Here is a 23,107-nt window from a genome sequence, read left to right as displayed (position 1 = left end):
TATATTCCATTATACTAATTCAATGTTATATATATTTCTTTACACGAATACCTTTTAACTTAGATTAACAAAATTTCAGCACTTTTGTTTATGTAAAGTCAATTAAATAAGGCTTTAGAAACAACATTTATCAATAGTAAAACACTCCTAGTCTGTTGTTTGGTTGTGTTTTTATTTTCAGTTTTTTGTTTTTCAACAATACAGAAGAGGAACAAAAATAAAAAAGGGTTTGCCTTCTTCACAACCCAAAAACATTCATACTTAGCATCCTATTATGAACTCAAGAAAGCAGAGTTGAAATGTCCTCGAAGAAAAAGCGTGGTTCCAATGGATCATCTGCTAATCCTTGGAGAAACTGTGGAATCGGAGGCATACCAACCTCTAAAACTCCCTCTAGAATTTGGACTACCTGTCCCATACTTGGCCTATCCTTCTCATCATCTTGAATGCACCAACAAGCAACTTTGCAAGCTCTAATCACCTCTTCAGCATCACCATTGCCTTGCAACCTGTAATCCAAAAAGCTCATGACTAATTCCTCGCTTTCCTTCATTTTCGTTACCACTAAATATGGAAAGTACCAATCCATGTCATCATCTACTATGTCACTGTTTCTCCTTCCTGATATAATCTCAAATAACAGCATTCCATAGCTAAAAACATCGGCTTTTGGCGTGATTGCTTCACCTGATATCCATTCTGGTGCAAGATAGCCTCGTGTTCCTCTCATTGTTGTCAAAACCCGACTAATCTCTCTCCCAACAAGCTTAGCAAGCCCGAAATCAGCCACTTCTGGGTTGTATTCAGCATCCAGTAAAATGTTTTCGGGCTTAATATCACAATGTATGATGCAATCTCTGCATTTCTCATGGAGGTAAGTCAATCCTCTAGCAGTCCCAACTGAGATGTTGTACCTTGTTTTCCAGTCTAAGACATTAATGTTGTCTTTTTTAAACAAGTGAGACTCTAGAGAACCATTGGACATGTAATCATAAACTAGAAATCTTTTTGTACCTTGTATGCAGAAACCCCGAAGGCGAACAAGGTTGATGTGTTGGATCATCCCAATGGTGCTCACTTCTGCGCGAAACTGCTTCTCTCCTTGCTTCAAACTTTTTAGCATTTTTACTGCTACCGCGATTGAATTGGGCAGTGTTCCTTTGAAAACTGTACCAAAGCCACCTTCTCCAAGCTTTTCTGAGAAGTTCTTCGTTGCAATTCGTATGTCACGATACTTGAACACCGCCAAAGAATCATCAACTTTCTCCAAAGTACCAGCAGTGTCTCTCTGTCTCTTCCTCCAGAGGACTACCAAGACACTGCCAAAGAAACAGAAGAAACCACAAATTGCTCCAAAAACAATCAAAGAAGTGTTTCTCTTCGCCTTAGCCTTAGCTTCGGTTCCAACCAGCTGGGATGCTGCTACTCTAACATGAAGATCTCTTCCACTTTTATCATCTGATGAGAGTTGTCGTAGATTGAACAAACCACCTCCCCAAATCAAACACCTATTATCATAAGCATAAGCACTGCATGAACAATTTCTCAAGCAAGCTAATTCACATTCATCAATGTTCTCAACTGTTATCAACTCTGAATTCACAGGAAAACCGGTGTTTGGCACCACAGAAAATTTGTCATTTCCTCTGTTTTCACACTGTAGAGGAATTTTCCTCACACACCCACCTGAGTGATCCCCCAATTCCCAATCTGCTTGAGTCCTCGGATCAAATCCTTCAATGCAAGTGCAAATCGGTACATTTTGGTTACAACTACTAAATACACCACAAAAAGCATAGACTGTGCATTGTTGCGGTGGTTTGATCCAGAATGTACTCCACTGCGGGAAGTCCTTTCCCCAAACAAATTGTTTGAGTTGTCCCGTCACATCGAGCACAAATCTAGTGAGAGCAGTAGGGTTACCGGCATCATATGTGAAATAGCTCTCATTTGTATTGTTAACATATGTGACATTTTTTATGTAATAGTCCAATTCTATCTCAGGAACAAGGCTAAAAACTTTCCCACTCCATATCCCACTAGTCCAATACAAGTTAGACACATTCCAAAGCAAAATATGACTTGAATTTGGCTCCACCTCCAGAGAGAACAGACTTGGTGATGGATTTTCTGAATTTCTCCAAGAAGTAAGAGCTTGTTTTTCATTTTTGAGTTTATTGTATCCAACTTTCCCACCGGGAAGCCACGTGTCAGTTGGGTAGTCGAAACTCTGCCATATCACATTAGAGGAATCCAATTTATCTCTAACAATGAAATTTCCATTGTCAAGAAGCATGGCTATGGTTGAGTTAGCCAATTTTGAAATCGAATTTGTCGACCAAATTTGATTCTTGGACTGGTCTAGTAGGACTAAATTTCCGTCTTGTGACAGTTTTAATTGTGACGAAGATAGATTTGAAATGGGTTGGACTCTGTTTGCTACCCAAACTACTGTTTTGTTTGGTAGCTTTTTGTACCATATGCCTATGTAGTAGTTTTGAGAGTTACCTGGCGTGAAGAAGCCCAGTTCGAAGACTCCACTTTGAGAGGTTATTGTTTGGTTCCCAGAGAGAAACTGTCCAGCATAGATGGTATTGGTGTCATCTGATCCTTTTGAGAGATGGGTATTGAAGGATAGAATGAGTAAGGGCACAACACAAAGAAAGAGCCATTGAATTTTGAATGTGAGACTCATTTTTCACATAGGATTGCACCGAAGGCTTGGATGTGATCGATGTATTAAAAGAACAAGCACATATATGTATCTATATATTTAAAAGTTTTGTTCAATACTTGAGTTTCTTCAAATTAAGTTGGTTGGTCATTTTTTGACTTTGGAAGTCAACTGAGTTTGAGGAAGAAGAGAAGAACTAGCATTATAGGCCACAGGAGAAATGATATATATATATTTTGATTTTTTTTTTTTTTACATTTTTTTAGAAAATATGAACCATATTGATATTCCTTATAGATGAATAAATGTGCTCTTTGCTAAGTAATCTTTGGTGAAAAAAGGTCCGACTTCAACACTTTCAGAAGCAAGCCGATCATGTGATGATTGTACGAACATTGTGACACAGCAATTAATAATTTAACTTTTTTATTTTTATTTTTATTATTTCATAGCATAAAATCGAATTACATCCTCTTCACAAAATCAATCTTATAAGCTTTGACTTGTGAGGAGATTTGTCTTTTTTAAAAGTACTAATAATAATGCTAATTGTCTTAGGCTCCGCTTCATTAGAAAAAATAAATAAATTATGAGAAGTGAAAATGGTAAAAAGTAAAGTGAAAGAAAAGAAAAGAAAAGAAAAATAAAAAGAAAAATATCTTTTCTCGTATGAATTTGATTGGAATTAAAATTTTGTAAGAAAATAGGAATACTAATTATAAGTAATTACTTTTATAACAAATTTAATTTTTTTTTGTATTTTCTTGTATTTTTTGCAAGAAACTGGAATATTAGTTGCCATTCTATTATGAGTTGTATACAAAAATTAATTTTCTTATAACTTCTATAACTTTCATGCTAAACAAATTTAGAAAATTTTTATTTTTTTTTTCATTTCTTTAACTTTCTACTAGTTTTCTCCTAACCAAACTGAGCCTTATTGTTAGCCTGCATGACAAGAAAGAATTCAGTATTTGCGGCCATTTTGGATTTTATCATTCTGACTCTGAATACATGCTGTGGAAGATATTTGTTTGCATGTTTATTGATGTTTCAGTGCTACAAACCAATTGTTTGAAGATTTTCAAGCCTTGTCTATTATGTGTTTTAATTGCACAAGTTGGCTACATGGTTGCAACATGTGGGCCCAGTTGTTTAGAATGAAATCATGAAAATGTAAGAGCTCATATACGATACGTGTATAAATATATATATATATATATAATTTAGTAATAAAGAAAATGAATAGAAGTTATTTTTGAAATTATGAATATATAAATCAATCTTTCAATAGCAATTTCTTTTTATTTATAATTATCAAACTGTTAAAGGCAATTTTTTAGAGGAAGAAAAAAATTGTGTCAAAAAAAAAAAAAACCACCAATTCAAGAATTGATTTTGTATGATAAAATAAATGAGTGTACATAGATCGGAGCAGGCGGGTTTTGAAAAAAATTATCAACTCAGCCGTCCCTGATGAGTTGGTAAATTTCCCACCTGTCCTTGAACCACACATCTCAAAACTGTGTACATAAATTGAACAATTTGTCGGTTTCAAATTAGCAATTTGAACTGGTGGGTTACAGATAATTGATAAAAAAGTATGGACACGTACTACTTTAAAAATATCTAATATTTTTTGTTATAGAGAAGTACTGAAATGTTAGTGCTTTACCCAAGTTAAATTACCCTTTGAAAAATATGATGAGAATGATCAGTTCCACCTTAAGTTTTGACTCTTGAAAAGAACTTATTTTTTGATTTTTTTTTTTCAAAAATTAAAAAAATTAATTTGATAAAACGAAAAACCAAAAGTGTTATTTTAGATTTTCAAAATTTGCTTTCACCCCAGAATAGAGAAAAATCATATGAATATATATATATATATATATTTTTCAACAAACTAGACTCTGTAGTAAAAAAAAAAAAAAAAAAAAAAAAAATAGAAACTAGATTTGAAAACACAACTAAACATGCTGTCAAATTGAAATTCTAGAGGACTGCATTTGGATCTTAGATTTATAGAGAGATTTGTTGATGGATAAGAAAAAGAAAAGATCAAAAAAAAAAAAAAGTTCCTCAAAGTTAATTTGTTTTTTTTTTTTTTCTATTTATAAATTTAAGAATTAAACACAAATTAAAAATGAAATTAGATAGTGAAGATATTAGACTATTTAATTTTTTTTTCCTGATACTGCATTTTTTTCTATAAGGGCATCTCTAACGGTTCATCTTTTTTTATTTTCATTAAATTTGAGTAAAACATTCCTTTGATATCAAGTGCTTCAATGGGCTTCATCAAACACCCAGTCAACCTAGCAGATGATCGGGCGGATGTTTGGCTAGTCGATCGACCAGTGTAAATTTTTCACAAATTTTTTACTTGAGATGGTCATCTGGAACGAAAATGAATAGTGATTGATGAAAGGCACATCCATCTTCCTCAGTTTGATGAAAGATTTGAGAAATTCTGGATTTGATGAATCGTTGGAGCAACAAAAAGTAAATATTTTTATCAAATTTAAATTTGATGATTTATTTGATGAATCGTTGGAAATGGTCTAAAAAATAATAGATTCATAAATGAATGTGTGGAAAATTACCTGGACGGATTGGAAATTTCAATCGGTTTTGGTTTGTGTTTCCCATAACTGACGCTATATTTAGATCTGAAATTTGTTGATAAAAAAAAAAATGAAAAAGAAAAAAATGTATATAAGAAAGGAAAAAACTTACTTTGTCTACTCAAATTTATTATATTTGTGGCACTGCACTTGTGAACTACCAATTTGAGCAATTAAACCTTTTAAATTATTGATATTAATTCAGTTTAATTAAGGATTGGATTTCTTTCAAATTTAAAAATGAATTTGATCGTCATATATAGGCTTGTAAAATTTACCGCGAGTCTCGTTTCAATAAATCCAAGCTATTTATTTTGTAAGACCTTCTATGTATATCATTCATAAAAAAAATTAAGTCGATCTAGTTATCATAATATTTTCATTTTATTGTATTTCTCCGAAAAAAAAAATGAATGAAAATATTTTTTTTAAATAGATAATTCATTTCTTCCAGACACAATAAAATGAAAAAATTATGATTGTTGGATCGATCTAATTTTTTTCATGGATTATATATATAGAAAGCCTTATAAAATGAACAGTTCAAATTATCAAAATAGAACCAATGGTGACCTCACTTTTCTGAACATGATGGTCAATTTGATACTTGAATTTCAAAGAAGTCCAACCCATTAATCAACCAAGTTGATTTTTTTCTATTTTTATTTTTTAACATCATGCATGCGGTGAATAATGTTACATGCACCAATTAATATACTAATTAGTGTATTAATGGATGATATGACATAGTTTCAAAGACTTTGAATTTTTGTTGTTTGTATAATAGGTGGGATCATAGTATTAAAGTAATAATGCCATAGTATATATTGATATACTAATTGATATATCAATTGGTATATGTAACGCACCACATGCCAGTAGACAAATATTTGTGTATGTAATTTGTTTAATTGGGAAATATCTGAAGAGAGTGGTTTACATTGAAGTTTTAAGTTTTGCAGTGGAGGATTATCTTTAACACAGTTCATAGCACCAGCATGAAAGCAAGAAATCTTCTTCTGAAGAATTATAATTGCAGGGGACCAATGGAAAATCAATGAGTGGTCTGCATTCCACTTTGGACTTTGTAGTCAACCTCATCAAGACAAAAGCAAATATCTTATTTGCGAAGTCAAAATGTAATTTAGATGAATTTGACTTATGAGATCTTATTATTGGAGTTTTAAGTAATTTTAAGTATCTAATTTATCACCAAGATAATTGAGTATTCGGGTTAATTTGTGCGCACTTTAACTTGCCTAATTTTAGGATCTAAAGTTGATGATCGGACAAATCTCTAATAATCCCTTAAGATGACTCAAACCTCAAATTTTATTTTTAAATCTTTATTGCTACTTGAATGTTTCACCAGCACACATTGGAATAATCTCACCAGATGTATGGGAGAATGATTCTGGCAGACTCAAACCTTAAATTTTATTCTTAAATCTTTATAGCTAAGCCACTTGAATATTTCATCAGAACACCTTGGAATAATCTTACCAGATACATAGCGGAATGATTTTGGCACGTTTCATGGACTCTTGATCAATTTGATTTTCTATGTGTTTCTTGGAAGCCCATACAAGTCTGGACCGTTAAAGCTTAGCTTGTGAAGTGCACCAACCTAGCATCAAGAAGGAAAAAACAATAAAATAAAAAATAGGTGCTTTTTTTTTTTCCTCTCTTTCTTTCTTTCTTTCTTTTTCCTTTCTGATTATTAACTTTTTAACTTATAATAAAGTGCACAAACAAACCTATTAACCTGCAATACTTATAGTCGTAGACATGCATTGAATAATTAGAGAAATTTTAAGTGCATCAACAACAATTAAAGAACCGGACATAAACCCCAGAAGAACTGTAATGATAATAGCTGTTATTGACTTTTAACTCTCTCTTCAATTTCTCCACAGCATATAGAGAATGACTCTCATCCCCATCTTTTACATCATCCAAACAACAGCGGGAAGACAACAATAGAAGTATTCAAGGAAAAGCACGGCGCGGTGAGAAAAGAAACCGAGAAACCAGCCAAAGACATGATGGCTGGATGCTTATTACCACTCTCATTGGCACTCTCAACTACCCAGCACTTTTAAATATTCCCGGTGGTTTCGACCAAACTAATGGCCTGCCTTTTTTCTTTTTCTTTTTTTCCACACGAGCAAGCTCCGGAGAGAGTGATCTAAGCTTGTTCCTGTTGTACGTAGGAGGAAGCCTATACGTTCTTTACTGGAGTTGGGAACTCAACTTTCAATTCCATTGTTACGATTTGGTAACAGCGAATTTCTCATTTCGTATCAGGACATGTTAACAAGCATATATTCTTGAGAATGCATTTGTGAAACCATTTTTTTTGGGGGGGGGGGGGGGGCTATGTGGATTCTCTGTGTTCTTATATGGGCCTTGTTTACATAGACATATTACTCCCAATCTTCAATCACATTTACAATGTTATTCGTTATTCATTCACTAATAGAAGCAAAAAAATGTAGTCTGTCGCTGTACCTACTTTGGTATTTTTCTTTTAGAGTCGGTGGTTGTAATGTATTTCATGTGTTGTGCAACTAATAAGTGTGTGTGTTAGCTATATATTTTGTAAAAGCCAGTTACAATCCGACACGTGGCAGAATAAGGGTATTATTGGAAAATAATTTAAGTCTCCAATCCTGATCGTACACGTGGTGATGATAATTGGTTATCACATGGTCTGAGCAACATTGGATTAGTAAAGAAACGCAAGGTGACGTGGCTTGAACGGTTACTCATATTCAAATTCAAATACAGGAGGGAAGCCTAACTGCAAATGGTGGCATAATGGAGCTACTTCTAAGGCAACATGATCAGCGATCATGGAGGAGCAGTTCGACGGTTCGAAGAGCAGTTCGAAGGTCATCTTTGACAAGTATATATAGCAGAGAGACCCCCAGGAAAAGGGACGGAACTCAGATCATACATACCAGTCCTTATTTCATATTTTACTTTCCAGTTTTACATTCCTGTACTTTCAATACCTACACTTTACATATCTGCACTGCACTTCAATTCATAGGAGTAGTCTCAAGTAGATTCAAGTGGACTGTTGCTGTAAACCTCTTCGAGGCTGAGTTTGGACTATTGTAAGTTTTTCATTTTTATGAAATACTTCCATTGTTCTTCATATTAATTGTTATTTCTCTTAATTTCTCCTAAGTCAAGCCACCAGTAAAAGTCTTCTTCATTGAGGCTGAAAGAACTAAAACACAATCGTCTGATAATTGGTTGGCAATCACAATTTCTGTAAGGACTGATTGATCTTTGCTGGCACGCTCACATTTACAAAAATACCCTTCGAAAAGCCAAAAAGCCAACATATATTTTTGGCATGCCCAGTGGGACTATTAAAATATGGCTAGACGAAGACGACAAGGAGAAAATGAACGCTTGGAGGAAGGCGTAGAAGGAGAGGTAGAAATACCTAATCCAGAGGATAATGTGGTAACACATCCTGTGGAAACTCCCATGTTATCAGAACCTTTGGTCGAACAGACCAGTACTTCTGGACAAGAACCATATGCTCGTAGTATTGGACGAAACCAAGGAATTGGGCCATCCACCATTCCATCTACTCAGCCAACAAATCCATGGGATGGCTTAGTAGATGCTATGGGACAACAACTAATGAACACAATGGAAAAATGGGCAACATCCTTCTTGGATCGAATGAATAATCACCAACTAACAAACACAAGACACACGGAGGAGGTTTTAAATGTCCCTCAGCAAAGATTTGCTAGAGATAAACAGCCTATGCAAGTTAATGGACATTCTAATGGTCAAACTAGTACCCAAAACTTTGAAAGACCATCACCTCAGTCTTGGTATGAACCTGTTTCGAGGCCTGCAGCGGGCCTCAGTACTCAACAATGAAGCCACACAAATTGGTGGACCTGGCCAAATACAAGAAACTGGCATAAGAACGGTTACAAATCCCATGTTCGAAGCCATACCTGGTACTAGGGGGTATAATAATCCTTTATTCGAATTCATACCCGGGGGGTTGGAAGGTTTTCCCACAAATGGAAGGGATACAACATCTGTTCCAACACCTTTTGCAGGTCCTTTCACAGGACAGGCTCAAAGGGGTTACCCACACCCCCAACAGCAACCTGCACCACAGGGGCACCCAGTCCCAAATATGCAACCTTATGGACCAAGAGGACAACAGGCACAAGTTTGCCCACCAAACCCTGTGTTTGTCCCTCCAGTAGTGGTTCAGCAAGCACAAAATTTGGTTCCTAGAGACCAGATTGCTGATATTGTTAGGGAGATATGTGGACCAATGGCTCGGGGGGTCCAGACTCCTATATACAGAAAACCATACCCAAAATGGGTAGATAGGGTACATGAATACCCAAGAGGATTCAGAATACCAGATTTTACTCTATTTTATGGAACTAGAAATCAGTCAACTGTAGAGCATATTGCTAGATTTGCTGCTCAATGCGGTGAATTCACTAATCATGATTATATGAAACTGAGATTATTTCCAAATTCTCTGACTGGAGGAGCATTCGTATGGTACATCAACCTTACACCTGGGTCCATTCAAAATTGGCAACAGATGGAAGAGGCATTCCATGCCCAATTCTTCCAATCAGAGCCAGAAGTTTCCATGGCAGACTTGGCTAGATTGAGTCAAAGGCCTGAGGAAAAGGCTACTCAGTTTATTGCCAGATTTAAAAGGGCTCGGAATAAATGTAGAGTCATTCTCCCAGAGCCAGAGTTTGTAAGATTGGCTCAAAACGGTTTAGAGTTCAGGCTTCGAAAGAAGTTTGATTCAACTGAGTTCAGGGATTTGGTCGAATTAACCTATAAGGTGTCTAGATATGAAGCATTATTAGAAGAAGAACAAGATCGAAATAATGCCTCGTATAAGACATATTATAGAGATCCCAATTATGAAATCGATGCAGCAGAGATTGTGGGCAAAGAACCTGTAATTTGTGAAGCATTGATTCATAAAGACACCACCATCGACCAGCAGTTTAAAAAGAAAGATTTCCACAGAAAGTATTCTTTCGATCTGGCAAAAGCAGATGACATTTTTGACCATCTGCTTGCAGCCAATTTCCTTAAGTTGCCAAAGGGAGTAAAATTGCCATCTCCAGATGAACTTAAAGGAAAAATATATTGTAAATGGCATAACTCTTGGTCTCACTCGACTAAAAACTGCATTGTTTTTCGAGACAGGATCCAGGAGCAGATTCGGAAAGGAAGTCTGAAATTCTCAACCAAAACAGAAAAGATCATGGGGATTGATAGTAACCCGTTTCCAGAAGTTGGAGAAGGCACAGTTAATGTGGTTGTACCAAACTTCCAGAATCTATCTCTGCAGGAGTTGGAAGAGGTCAACGTGCAAATGCATACTGCCAACCAGACAACTGCTAAGAAGGAGACTAGAAACCCACCAGCTATTGGACAAGGTTTCTCACATCAGAAGGAGCAATCTGACGAAGAAGCACTAGATGACAATTCCTTGGAAACAGCTGTAATGCAGAGGATGTGTCCCAGGTGCAGACTGAGTCATAAATGGTTGAGGGGACTTCCAATTGATGGAAAGCAATACTACAGAGATGTTCAAAGACATTCTAAGCCAACCAATGCTTACAACAAAAGGCCGTATCCGGGTAGTGATAGGCAGCGACCATCAATGGTTGAACCTGCAGTGGACAGAATGCATGCTAAAGGCAAGAGGTCCTTATATGAGTCTAGACCACCTAACTACTACAGAGTAGAAAGCAACCATTCTGAAAGAAGATTGGGGAAGAGTTCAGGTTACGGGATTAAAGCCAGGGATTGGCCTCCTAGACTAACCTCACGCAGAACTGAAAGTGGCCACTTTCATCAAAGGCCAGAAACAGACTCGAGACATGAAGTCAGGAACAAGCATCTACCTTCACAGCCAGTTTCGAAGGCGGTTTCGAAGGTAGAAAGAAACAGTTCCACATCTGGATCAGTAGGATCGTGGGTGCCTGGAGTCCCGGACTGGTTTGTAATGCAAAACAAACCTAGGGAAGTGCTTGCTTATGGAGATGTTGTAAACCAAGGCAGGATGATCAAGCCTCCTATGGTGGCTCCGAATAACTGGGTGCTGCTTAAACACCCAAAGACGAGGGAACCAGACATGGTCCCAGTCATCTCAAGATCACAGAGGAGAAAAATTCAGCGCAGGTACACCCAGTACCAGAAAGATCTGAAGGAAAGTGGAGAAAATTCTTCACCAGTCAAAACGGAAGGAAGGAAGAACCCAAAGTCAGACCATGCTCCAAAGCTGGTTCCACAGAGCAAAGTGGTTTGCAGCCAAGAACAATTGGCTAAGGTTCATGCTGAACTAACAGCCAGAGAGAAGGCTAGTTTAGCTGGATTGGGGAAGGCTCTGATGGAGAGTGATAGTGAGACAGAAGAAGAGATTGGCACAAGCCAAAAGAAAGAAATGATGGAAGAAGAGATGTTCGAAGCCTTCATGGCTGAACAAACGTTTCTGACTAAAGAGCCAGTTGAGAAAGATCCTTCGAAGGGATCAGTTAGCAATGAAATACCAGAATGCATCATGCAGGATGTTTCTGAGGAAGTCGATCAAAGTGACCAAGAGGGGAAACAGGTACAGCCAGCCATCCAGTTTGGCTCGTTTCCCCCAGTATCAGTGAACATGGTACACATACTACCACAGGAATTCCAAGCTGGAGATGAGAATCAAGAGAGGCAGGAAGCTGATCCAGTTCAGATCTCTAGTGAAGACTCACAAGCAAGTATGGTGCAAGATAATTTCGAAATGGTTACCCCGATGGAAGATGAATATGAGAGCGAGGAAGTGGTAAGCATCAACCTATCGTATCCATTTGAGTATCCCTCGAATTCCATGACACAACATGTTAAGCCTTTGTACATCAAGGCTTTCTTCGATGGGATACAACTGAATCGAGTCCTAATAGACAATGGGGCAGCAGTAAACTTGTTGCCAAAATCTTCTTTGAAGAAACTAGGGAAAAGGAATCCCAGGTTGATCCCAACCAGCACAACCATCGCTGGTTTTGCTAGAGATAAGCAAATGGCTCAAGGGATTCTACCCATTAATTTAAGTGTGGGAACCAGGGATTGCATGACAGCATTCTTCGTAATCGACAGTAATGCTAAATATAATGTTTTACTTGGAAGGGATTGGATCCACACTAACAAATGTGTGCCTTCTTCCTTGCATCAGAAAATCATGATGGCTTTAGGCAATGGAGAGACAGAGGAAATCGATGCAGATCCTCAACCCTTCATAGCCTGTGCAGACTTTGCGGAGGCTAAATTGTATATTGAGGGAGTGACACCGCTCAGTCTACTAATGAAAGATGACGGTTCAGCCGAAGTGACGGCTGATGAGGAAGTGACACACTTGAAGCACTTAGTCCAAGAAAGTGCTGATGATGAGGTCGTTCTAAAGGATGACAATGATGCCTGGTTATAGGCAAAGAAGTGAAAAGCAAGAAGCCACATCCTTGGCTCTGATTAAATTCTCAACATTGGATGTAGAAGCTATAGTCCAGAGAGTACAGGAGCAAGAAAGGGAGGCCAAACAGCAACAGGTCAGAATTTTGACCCTTGGGAAATATTGTGCATTGGACATTGAGACAAAAGTCCAGGAGATACAGGAGGAGGATGCCTTATGGACAGATTTTGTCTATGAGGAGGAGGGCAAGGATGTTGAACTAAAGAACCTAGGAGCAGAACAAAGCAAGAAGGCTACTTCGAAGGTTGAAGAAATCAAGGAAGAAGCTTTGGTAAGTCCTCAGGCACAAGACCCTTTAGAAGAAGTAAATCTAGGGGAAGGTTCTGTACAACAGCCCACTTATGTAAGTGCTTGTTTGAATGCTCTGGACAGAAACCAGCTATTGGTTGTTCTGAAGAAATACAAAGATTGCTTTGCATGGTCTTATAATGAACTACCAGGATTGGATAGGTCATTAGTGGAACATAGGCTCCCCATGAAGCCTAATTTCAAGCCTTACAAGCAGAAACCAAGGAGGATGAGTCCAGAAGTAATTCAGAAGGTCAAGGAAGAGATCCTTAGACTCCTCAAGGCAGGTTTTATTAGAACAGCCAGGTATGTCGAGTGGCTATCTAATATTGTGCCTGTAGTCAAGAAGAATGGCAAAATGAGGGTATGTATCGATTTCAGAAACTTAAATCTGGCAACTCCCAAAGATGAGTACCCTATGCCTATAGTGGACTTGCTGGTAGACAGTTCAGCAGGTCACCAAGTCTTGTCAATGATGGATGGGCATTCCGGCTATAACCAAATCTGCATTGCAGAGGAAGATATCCACAAGACAGCATTCAGATGTCCTGGGAATATTGGCACCTTTGAATGGGTTAAAATGCCATTTGGTCTAAAGACTGCTGGAGCTACATATCAAAGAGCCATGAACACTATCTTTCATGACCTCATTGGAGAGTATTTAGAATGTTATATTGATGACATTGTGGTTAAATCCCAATCCATGGAAGAGCACCTGTTTCACTTAGAAGCAGCCTTTGAAAGAATGAGAAGGTTCAAATTAAAACTCAACCCTCTTAAATGTGCCTTTGGCGTATCATTTGGAAACTTCTTGGGTTATGTGGTACACAAGAAAGGAATACAGATTGATCAGAACAAAGCCAAAGCCATCATTGCAGCCAGGCCTCCATCAAGTAAGAAAGAATTGCAGAAGTTTCTTGGACAGGTTAACTTTCTTCGAAGGTTTATTTCTAACACTGCAGGAAAAACTAAAGTATTTTCTTCCTTGTTAAGGCTGAAAGCTGAAGAAGAATTCGTGTGGTCAGCAGAGCATCAAATTGCTTTCGAAGGTATCAAAGCCTACTTGGCTAACCCTCTAGTGCTGATGCCACCAAAGGGGAACAAGCCCATGAAGTTGTACATAGCTGCAGCAGATGATTCATTGGGAGCTTTCTTAGCCCAAGACAACGAAGAAGACAAAGAGCAAGCTATTTATTACCTTAGTAGGTTTTTAAATTCTTGTGAATGTAAATATTCAGCTGTTGAAAAGCTGTGTCTTGCTTTGTATTTTGCTGCAATAAAATTAAGATATTATCTTTTGCCTACAACTGTCTTGGTAATTGCAACCACAGATTTGGTTAAATATATGTTATCTAGACCAATGTTGAGGGGAAGAATTGGCAAGTGGATACTTGCCTTATCAGAATTTCATCTAGAATAAGTCCCTCAAAGGGCAGTAAAAGGGCAGGTTTTAGCCAATTTCTTTGCAGATCATCCATCTCAAACAGAGAGCCAGGAGATAATGGAGCTTGGTATGGCTAACGTTGAGCCATGGCAGATGTGGTTTGATGGGTCGAAAGCCAATGGTTTAATTGGAATTGGTGTTGTAATAAGATCTCCACAAGGGGTAGAAACCACACATGGTTTCAGAGTAGATGAAGCCACTTGTTCTAATAATCAGGCTGAGTATGAAGCTTTAATAGTAGGATTGGAAATCCTTATTGGGCTACAAGTACATGCAGTTGACATATTTGGAGACTCTCAATTGGTGGTTAATCAAGTGAAAGGGATTTTCAAGTGTCAAAGCATAAGTATTTTGCCATATTATGTTGCTGCATTACATTTGCTTTCTCAGTTTCAAATAGCAAATGTAACCCATGTTCCAAGATTCTTGAACATTAGAGCTAATGATGTGGCTCAAAAGGCTTCGAACTTCAAGAGAAAGGATAATTCTCAAAGGGACATAAGTCAGACAACATACCAGAAATTAATACAACCTTTGAATAAAAGGAATATGGTCTTGGAAGCCAACCATAATGACTTACAAGAACAAGATTGGAGGCATCCAATAATGTAATATTTAGCTGGTCCATCTTCGAAGGCCAGCAGGAAGGTCAAATTGCAGTCCATGCAATATATGATATATGGTAATGCTCTTTACAAAAGAGGGGGAGATGGCTTATTGCTGGAGTGTTTGGGCCCAAAAGAAGCATTAACAGCCATGGCTGAGGTTCATGAAGGCATCTGTGGCGCTCATCAGCCTGGTGTAAAGATGAGATAGTTGCTTCGAAGGCATTCCTATTATTGGCCAACCATTCTTAAGGACTGCATCGAATATGCAAAAGGTTGCCAGGCATGCCAAAAACATGGCGCAATAAGGCATGTGCCAATAACTGACTTACATGCAGTAGTGAAGCCTTGGCCATTCAGAGGATGGGCCATGGATATGATTGGCAAAATACACCCACCTTCTTCGAAACATCATTGTTTCATTCTAGTGGCCACTGATTACTTCACTAAGTGGGTTGAAGCCAAGCCATATAAGGCTGTAGATCAAACAGAGGTCATTGGGTTCATTAAAGACTTGATCCATAGATTTGGCATCCCACAAACCATAACTATAGACAATGAGACTGTGTTTGATGGGAAGATGGTGAGATCTTTTGTGGCAGAATTTGGAATTAGTCTTGTTAATTCCACACCTTATTATGCACAAGCCAATGGTCAAGCTGAATCATCCAATAAATCCTTGAAAAAAGGTATACAAAAGGTTGTGGAAGATAATCCTAGGGATTGGCACAACCTTCTGTTGGATGTTTTGTGGGCTTACAGAACTTCCCCAAGATCAAGCACAGGAATTACTCCTTATGCCTTAGTATATGGGCATGATGCAGTGTTACCTGTGGAAATTAATATTAAATCTTTGAGGGTAAAATGCCAAGATCAGTTAGATCCCGAGCAATACCATCAAAGTATGTGCCTGGAGTTAGAAGGCATAGATGAAGCCAGAATCCTGGCTTTGAATAGTATTCTTTTACAGAAGAAGAAAGCAGCCAAGAATTACAACAAGAAAGTTAAACACATTGGCTTTGATGAAGGTGATTTGGTGTGGAAAACAATACTCCCAATAGGAATTAAAAGCCATAAGTTTGGCAAATGGTCACCTAACTGGGAAGGCCCATATCAAATTCATAGAGTTTTGCCTTTTGGAGCATATCATTTAAGAAATTTAAATGGTTATGTACATCCCAAAAAGATTAATGGCAGGTATCTGAAACCTTATTTTCCAACCATTTGGGAAACACAAGGAATAGGATAATACAAAAACACAAAGCTATTCGAATGATGCACAAGATTTGTTCTTTTATAAAGAATTAAATACGTTGTGCCACAGATTGGCCCAGAAATCATTACAATGTCTTAATTGTTTTTGTACAGTAGACTTTCTATTGCTAAGTAACGGAAATAATTGGATAGCTGTAGCCATGTCTCTTTTTCGATCAGTCAACTCTTGATTGATGATGTGCAATTTGGTATCGGTTCGAACCAAGGCCTGGTTTACTGCAGCTAGCTCCTCTTCAAGTTGGGCTTTCTTCTCCAGTAATTGAATTCAAAATTGAGAAGCAGAAGAGTGCTGTTCCTTGAGATCTGATACTTCAGTATGCACTTGAGAAACAAAACTCTGATCCTTAGCCAGTTTCTCGTCTGCAGCCTTAGCAGCATGACAAATGTTGAGATAGAAGTCAACAGTAGCTGCTGCCTAAGATAGATAACTTGAAACTTTCATGCCGGACTGCTCAGCGATTTTGCAACATTGAAGGAACCCATCTCTGATTATTGGCCTTTGCAGAGCCTCGAAGGGAATTCTTGAGAAAGAAATTAGCAGTTCTAGGCATGTGCCCATATCTATCAAAGGTGCAAAAGGCTTGCTGCTAGAGGAAGAACTCTCAAAAATTTCCAGCAAGGAGTCAGCCAAGACTAATGGCTCAGCTTCGGCATTAAATGATAGAGAGGTAGAGGGTGTGTCGGAGAAACTAGCCAGTTTGGCTTCGAAGATGTCTACCTCATCCATAGATATGAGGGGTGCAGAAAGTGTTGTGGTGAAAAGCACAGAGAACTGCATGGGAACAGGAGAAATAGGTGGAGCATTTCTGGCAGCCTCTATGGTCTTAACCACCAATGAATCAAGTGAAGAGGGGCTGGAAGTGGGTAAAGATGATGAACCAAGAGTTAGGGAACTATCAGCACCCTCTGAAGGAGAATCAACTGCCATGTGAGATGAAGTAGCAGTAGGAGGAAGAGCGAGGATCGAAGAAGCAAACTGAGGCAGATAAAGAGTCAAGAAAGGGAGGTATGGCTCTAAGCCAAGAAAAAGAGATGCAGGGATACTTGGACTCGGAAAAGATGTATTGAATATAGGCTTAGGAAGTGGGAGCATGATTTGAATGGTTTTCACGCGTTGCATCTGGTCAACTTCAACTGAAATTGGGGAAGGTCTCGCTGGAAAGATGAATGCAGTGGTCGTTGCTGCAAAAAGAAGGAAATGTGAGGTAATGTCAAGTCTCAGTCTTGAAGATTCGACAAGAAAAGTATAAAGGCATGAAGAAAATTACTTGTTCCAGGGTATAGTTCAATAGTCTGTTGTTCTATTGCCATTTCCTTTGGTAATGCATCAACGGCAACGACCTTCTCTCTTAGGAATTGTTGCTGCTGCCTCCCCTCAGCCCTTTCAAGGACAACTATGGCTTTGGAATACTCTTGTTCTACAGCCTTATGGATGGGGTCTTCAAACGAGCCGGTAGCTAAAGCAGTAACCTTCCTCCTCTTTTCTATTACTTGGGCAATTGTCTCGGAATCAGAATCTTCAGTAAAATCGGAAGGAGAAACAGTAATTTTTCTTCTCCTTTTCCTTTGAATTGATATCATTCGCTCCTCCATTGTCTTCTCGACCTCTTTAGGTTGGAGTCCAGACTTTTCAAAAATGAGCTCCTCCTCTACCTTCCTAGCGGCCGTCTCCTTTTGAGCCAATTGAGGTACTCTTTTGCTTCTTTTCAAGGGAGACTCTTGTTCTTGATCTTCTTCTTCTTCTTCTGTCTCTGGAAGCTCAGTTTTTTCCTTTTCTAGCTCAAGGAGTCTCTTCTTCTTTTGTTGTTGACCACCTTCATAGAAGAAGGATTAGAGATAAGATAGCAAGCATTATGTGGAGAGGTTAGAGAAAAGGAAAAAGGGGAACATACTTCGGGTGACTCTGGGAGAAATTGAAGCAGCAGAAGTAAACTGAGTTGTAGCAGGTATTGTAATTGAAACAGTGGAAGAAATGACAGTCTCAGCTCCCTTGGGCTTGGGCACATCCAGCACCTCCAATAGGTTCTGAGGGGGGATAGCCAAATAAACCTCCATGTTGCTCACCTACAAATTTTGATATCTCTTCAATTCAGTACCTTGAGGAGAGAAATGGGTGAACTCAAAACTGGCCAAATCATCCATAAACTTGAAGGTTGCCTCTTCTAACCTTGATTTTCGAACCTTCAAATCCCTCTTAGTAAGGTTCAGATTGGTGTTGCTACAGAGAGGGATTGGGACCCCTTGTGTGAGACTAAATTGTCTAGCAAATTGGGCAGGACAATAGGGCTCAGCTATACATTTATAAGCTCTAGGATTGGTGGTCCCGATGAATATCTCTCAAGGAATTAGAAGAGAAGCCCATATCTCCTTATGAACAGGTAAGGTGCAGAACTTGTCACTTAGGAAATTATTCAACCAAGTTGGGCCAATATTGGATTCGAAGGGACGGAAGTAATGAAGAGGAGGTGTGGCTGGTAGCTGATGAAAGAAAGAAAAATAAAAGGAAAAAGTAGAGGGATAGAGTGAAGCATTGGCCAATCTTATGCCATGGGTAAGAGAAAACGGCCCAGAAAATTTAAGGCATTTGGATTGCAAGTCGGTGAAGTAGGCGAAAAGCCAAAGCTGAAGGATCCAGAATGGTCCCCCTTGGTTAGCATCTAAGGGTTTTTCACAAAAGAGAGAGCAAGCTCTATATGTATGGCCTAAGATATATGGGGCCAAGGCTACTCGTTTCCGCAAGACGAAGGCTTTGGCAAGAGGAGCAAATTCTGACATTATTCTTTGGGAAGAAGTACAGAAGAGAAATTTGCAAAGCCAGTATAACAAGAAGGAAAAGAATTCCCTATCAGTTACCGGGCCCTCTTTTTTATTCTCAGCTCTAACAAAATCACTATAAGAGGAAGTAAAAGAAGGGAGAAGGAAAGGGACCGTTAAATCAGGGAAATCTGGGGTAATGGGAGTACCAATAGGGGATACTCCTAAAAGATGGCAAATGTCAAGGACAGTGGGAGCCATCATCCCACACCTAAACTGAAAGAAATTGAAAATAGGGTTCCAAAAACATAAAGCAGCAGGAATTAGAAAAGGGTCTTCTGAGATAGTTACCCTAGATAGTCGAAGAGCATCGAGAAGGCAGAGTTCTTGAAGGTCCAGTGTCCTAGCAGGGACAACCCGGTCGTACCATTCTTGCCACTCTGGTCTCATCCTGGGCCAGCATCGGTGAGGACGATTGACTTTCCAACCTTTCCAGTCGAGACCACCCTCATACAGAAGACATTGATTCTCCAAACGAGGATATAGGGCGGGAAGCTCAGAAGGGATCTCCTTGAAAATGGGCCCAAGCACGTACTCTCGCTGCACATGGCGACGAGGGATAAAGATACGCCCATCGATGACACTTTTCTCATCACCCTTGTATTTCTCACATTCAGCATCAATAAGCCGTTTCAAAGCCACATATGAGCTTACGCGCTCTATGGTCGGAACTTTTGATGAGGAAGAAGCCATTGATAGTGAGTTTTTTTGGAAAATATAGAAGGGAGTAGAGAGAAATAGAAATCTAAAGGAGGTTTGAATGCGTAAGCAACTCCAGGGCACAGAGTAAAAAGGTTTTAAATAACTTTTGTGTTCGGGAATATATCCCGTAAGTCGTTAAGTACTAAAACGTGCAAATACAAGGAATCTCTTTCAACATCGATAATTTCTGGAGGGAAAGGCACATTGATGCCAGCTTCGAAGCCAAATTTTGGCGCTAAAATTTCAAACAACAACGGCTTCGAAATGCAGAAGCCGACTTCGAAGCATACTACATGCTTAAAAATGCTTGAATGCTCAAAGTATTGGTCTACTTCAAAAAGTCTAAAGACCTGTTTGAAGGTTATCAGTCAAAGTGACAACATTCAAAGCAAACCCTAGGACTCTTTAAGGAAAAGGGGCACTGTTCGAAACATCCAAAACCAATCATTGGTTTCTATATGTGCAAGAAATTGCTATAGGTTACCCTTCGAAGCCAAAGAGATCAGTTTAAAATTAATTGGCTATATCAACCATGACCATATATTGGTTACAGTTAGTGTTGAAGAGTAAAGTTGTTGAAATCGAAGCACTAAGATAATATCTGCCAGAATTGTCAATTTTATTCCATGAATTGGAAAAAGACATGATTGGTTCCTTCTAGTGTTTCATTATTAAAAGAAAATGATTGAATATATAATTCGAAGGATGAGGTTGTCCAATTCGAAGCTCTAAATTAGTTTTAAAATATAAAAGGAAGCAGAGTCGAGCAATGACGAGTGCAAAAGAACTTTGTTTGTATTAAAGATAAAGAGATTACATTGAATAACCCCATTTGGGTACAAACTCAAGTTCATAAAAATAAGGAATAGAATAGATAACAAGATCATGAAATTTAGTCCAACAATGGTCAATATTTCTGCTCTTTCTTTATTATATCTTCTATTTCTTCAAGAGTTGGCTGCATGAGCTGATGTGCTCTCACTTCATAATAGAGCTCTTCAGCCTTTATTTCAAAAGCCTCCTCCCTCAATCTTTGTTCCAATTCATCTACGATCAAATCATCCCAATATGCAGAGTCTTTATTCTTGAAGTCGTCGAATTCTTCGGTGAAGTTTTCTGCTTCATACTGGGCCTGAATTCGCAGAGACGAAAGTTGGTCTAAAGATTGCATAGTGACCATGGAATTCCGATGCCAATAAAGGAGCACTGGAAGTTGGTCCAAAAACAAATGAAGCTCTGCTTGGGCAAGAGGGTTGAGGACATAACCCCTAGTCAGGACATCACAAGCCCATCGAAAGTTCTCAAGAGGAGTGTCATCCTCAAGAACATTGAAGGGCAGGTGGGAGAAAGCTGCGAGCAAAAGTTGAGCTTGCTTTCGCTCGGCTGGAGAAGGGGGTGACGGAGGTTGGTAAGGTGGAAAAACTTTGTCCATTGGAAGGGCAAGCCTTAGTTTCTCCGTCCAGGACAAAGTAGAAGGAGGAGACGGAGTGGATGGTTCTGCTTCAAACAGTGAAGAAGAAGATGTAGATGCTTCAGCTTCAAAGGATGGAGAAGAAGGTGTGGATGCTTCCATTTTGGGAGATGGCGCGGGAGCAGAAGGAACAAAGGCATTGATATAAGCAAGCCAGTCAGAAGAGCAGATCTTCGCCTTCTTGGCTAAGAATGATGGGTTGTACCCTTGTGCTTCTTCTGAGCGCCGGATAGCAGGCATTATCTTCGTAGGCATAGAAGATGTATACCAAGCCACAAGCAAGTTCTCCTCCAAGCTATGTCGTTGGTCAATGGGCACATAAGGATAGACCACTGAACTTCGAGCGTAGGAAGGAAATTCCAAAGGGTCAGTGAATTCAACGAAATGGTGATTGATTCGCTCCCTCAAATCATAAGTCTCAGGTGTTGACCAGTTGGTCCAGCCAGAGGCCCCAGGAGATGAAGAAGGTGTAGCCTCATTCCATGCAGAATTTTTTCCTAAATCCATGGCTGCAAATTGCTGAATCGAGGGATCGAAAGCAGTTTGTTCGAAATACAAGGAAGAATCAGGGGAAGAACTTCTTGTATCTATGGCTGTAGTTTGTCGAATCGAAGTCTTAAGGGCAATATATTCGTGGTCCAAAGGATGATAATTTGCAAAGGCATCCATAACCTGAATATAGGAAGGTGGATAAAGGTGGCTAATGAATGCGTGGAGGTTCTTTCGAGGGGGATCAGCATTACCCAATGACTCTTCGTATGCTTGATCAGTAGAAAGGGGAGTTGGTTTAGCCATGGTCTGTTCGAATACTAAGGTGTTGGGATATTCAACAGAATCAAAAGGGAATTAATGCAAATAATCATCAAATAGGTGACGGTTATGTTTCCTGGAGATGAATTCCATACACGATCCAAAAGCGCGGGAAAAGCTTCTTGGTCCACTAATATCACCAAGTATTGGGTATATTAGTGCAGGGGGTAATGTTAGCTATATATTTTGTAAAAGCCAGTTACAATCCGACACGTGGCAGAATAAGGGTATTATTGGAAAATAATTTAAGTCTCCAATCCTGATCGTACACGTGGTGATGATAATTGGTTATCACATGGTCTGAGCAACATTGGATCAGTAAAGAAACGCAAGGTGACGTGGCTTCAACGGTTACTCATATTCAAATTCAAATACAGGAGGGAAGCCTAACTGCAAATGGTGGCATAATGGAGCTACTTCTAAGGCAACATGATCAGCGATCATGGAGGAGCAGTTCGACGGTTCGAAGAGCAGTTCGAAGGTCATCTTTGACAAGTATAAATAGCAGAGAGACCCCCAGGAAAAGGGACGGAACTCAGATCATACATACCAGTCCTTATTTCATATTTTACTTTCCAGTTTTACATTCCTGTACTTTCAATACCTGCACTTTACATATCTGCACTGCACTTCAATTCATAGGAGTAGTCTCAAGTAGATTCAAGTGGACTGTTGTTGTAAACCTCTTCGAGGCTGAGTTTGGACTATTGTAAGTTTTTCATTTTTATGAAATACTTCCATTGTTCTTCATATTAATTGTTATTTCTCTTAATTTCTCCTAAGTCAAGCCACCAGTAAAAGTCCTCTTCATTGAGGCTGAAAGAACTAAAATACAATCGTCTGATAATTGGTTGGCAATC

General features: G+C 38.8%; 1 pseudogene across 1 annotated transcript; it reads right to left on the bottom strand.

Annotated features, from left to right (window-relative positions):
• Positions 1–126: 126 nt before the first annotated feature.
• Positions 127–2,848, bottom strand: LOC114259514 (G-type lectin S-receptor-like serine/threonine-protein kinase At2g19130 pseudogene; annotated as a pseudogene). The gene has a single exon (XR_014338400.1). The product of XR_014338400.1 is annotated as a G-type lectin S-receptor-like serine/threonine-protein kinase At2g19130 pseudogene (transcript).
• Positions 2,849–23,107: the final 20,259 nt, after the last annotated feature.

This window comes from Camellia sinensis, chromosome 8, assembly GCF_055761805.1.
Source record: "Camellia sinensis isolate YWXY chromosome 8, ASM5576180v1, whole genome shotgun sequence".
Classification (NCBI taxonomy): Eukaryota; Viridiplantae; Streptophyta; class Magnoliopsida; order Ericales; family Theaceae; genus Camellia; species Camellia sinensis.
This window is presented reverse-complemented; position numbering and strand designations above follow the sequence as displayed.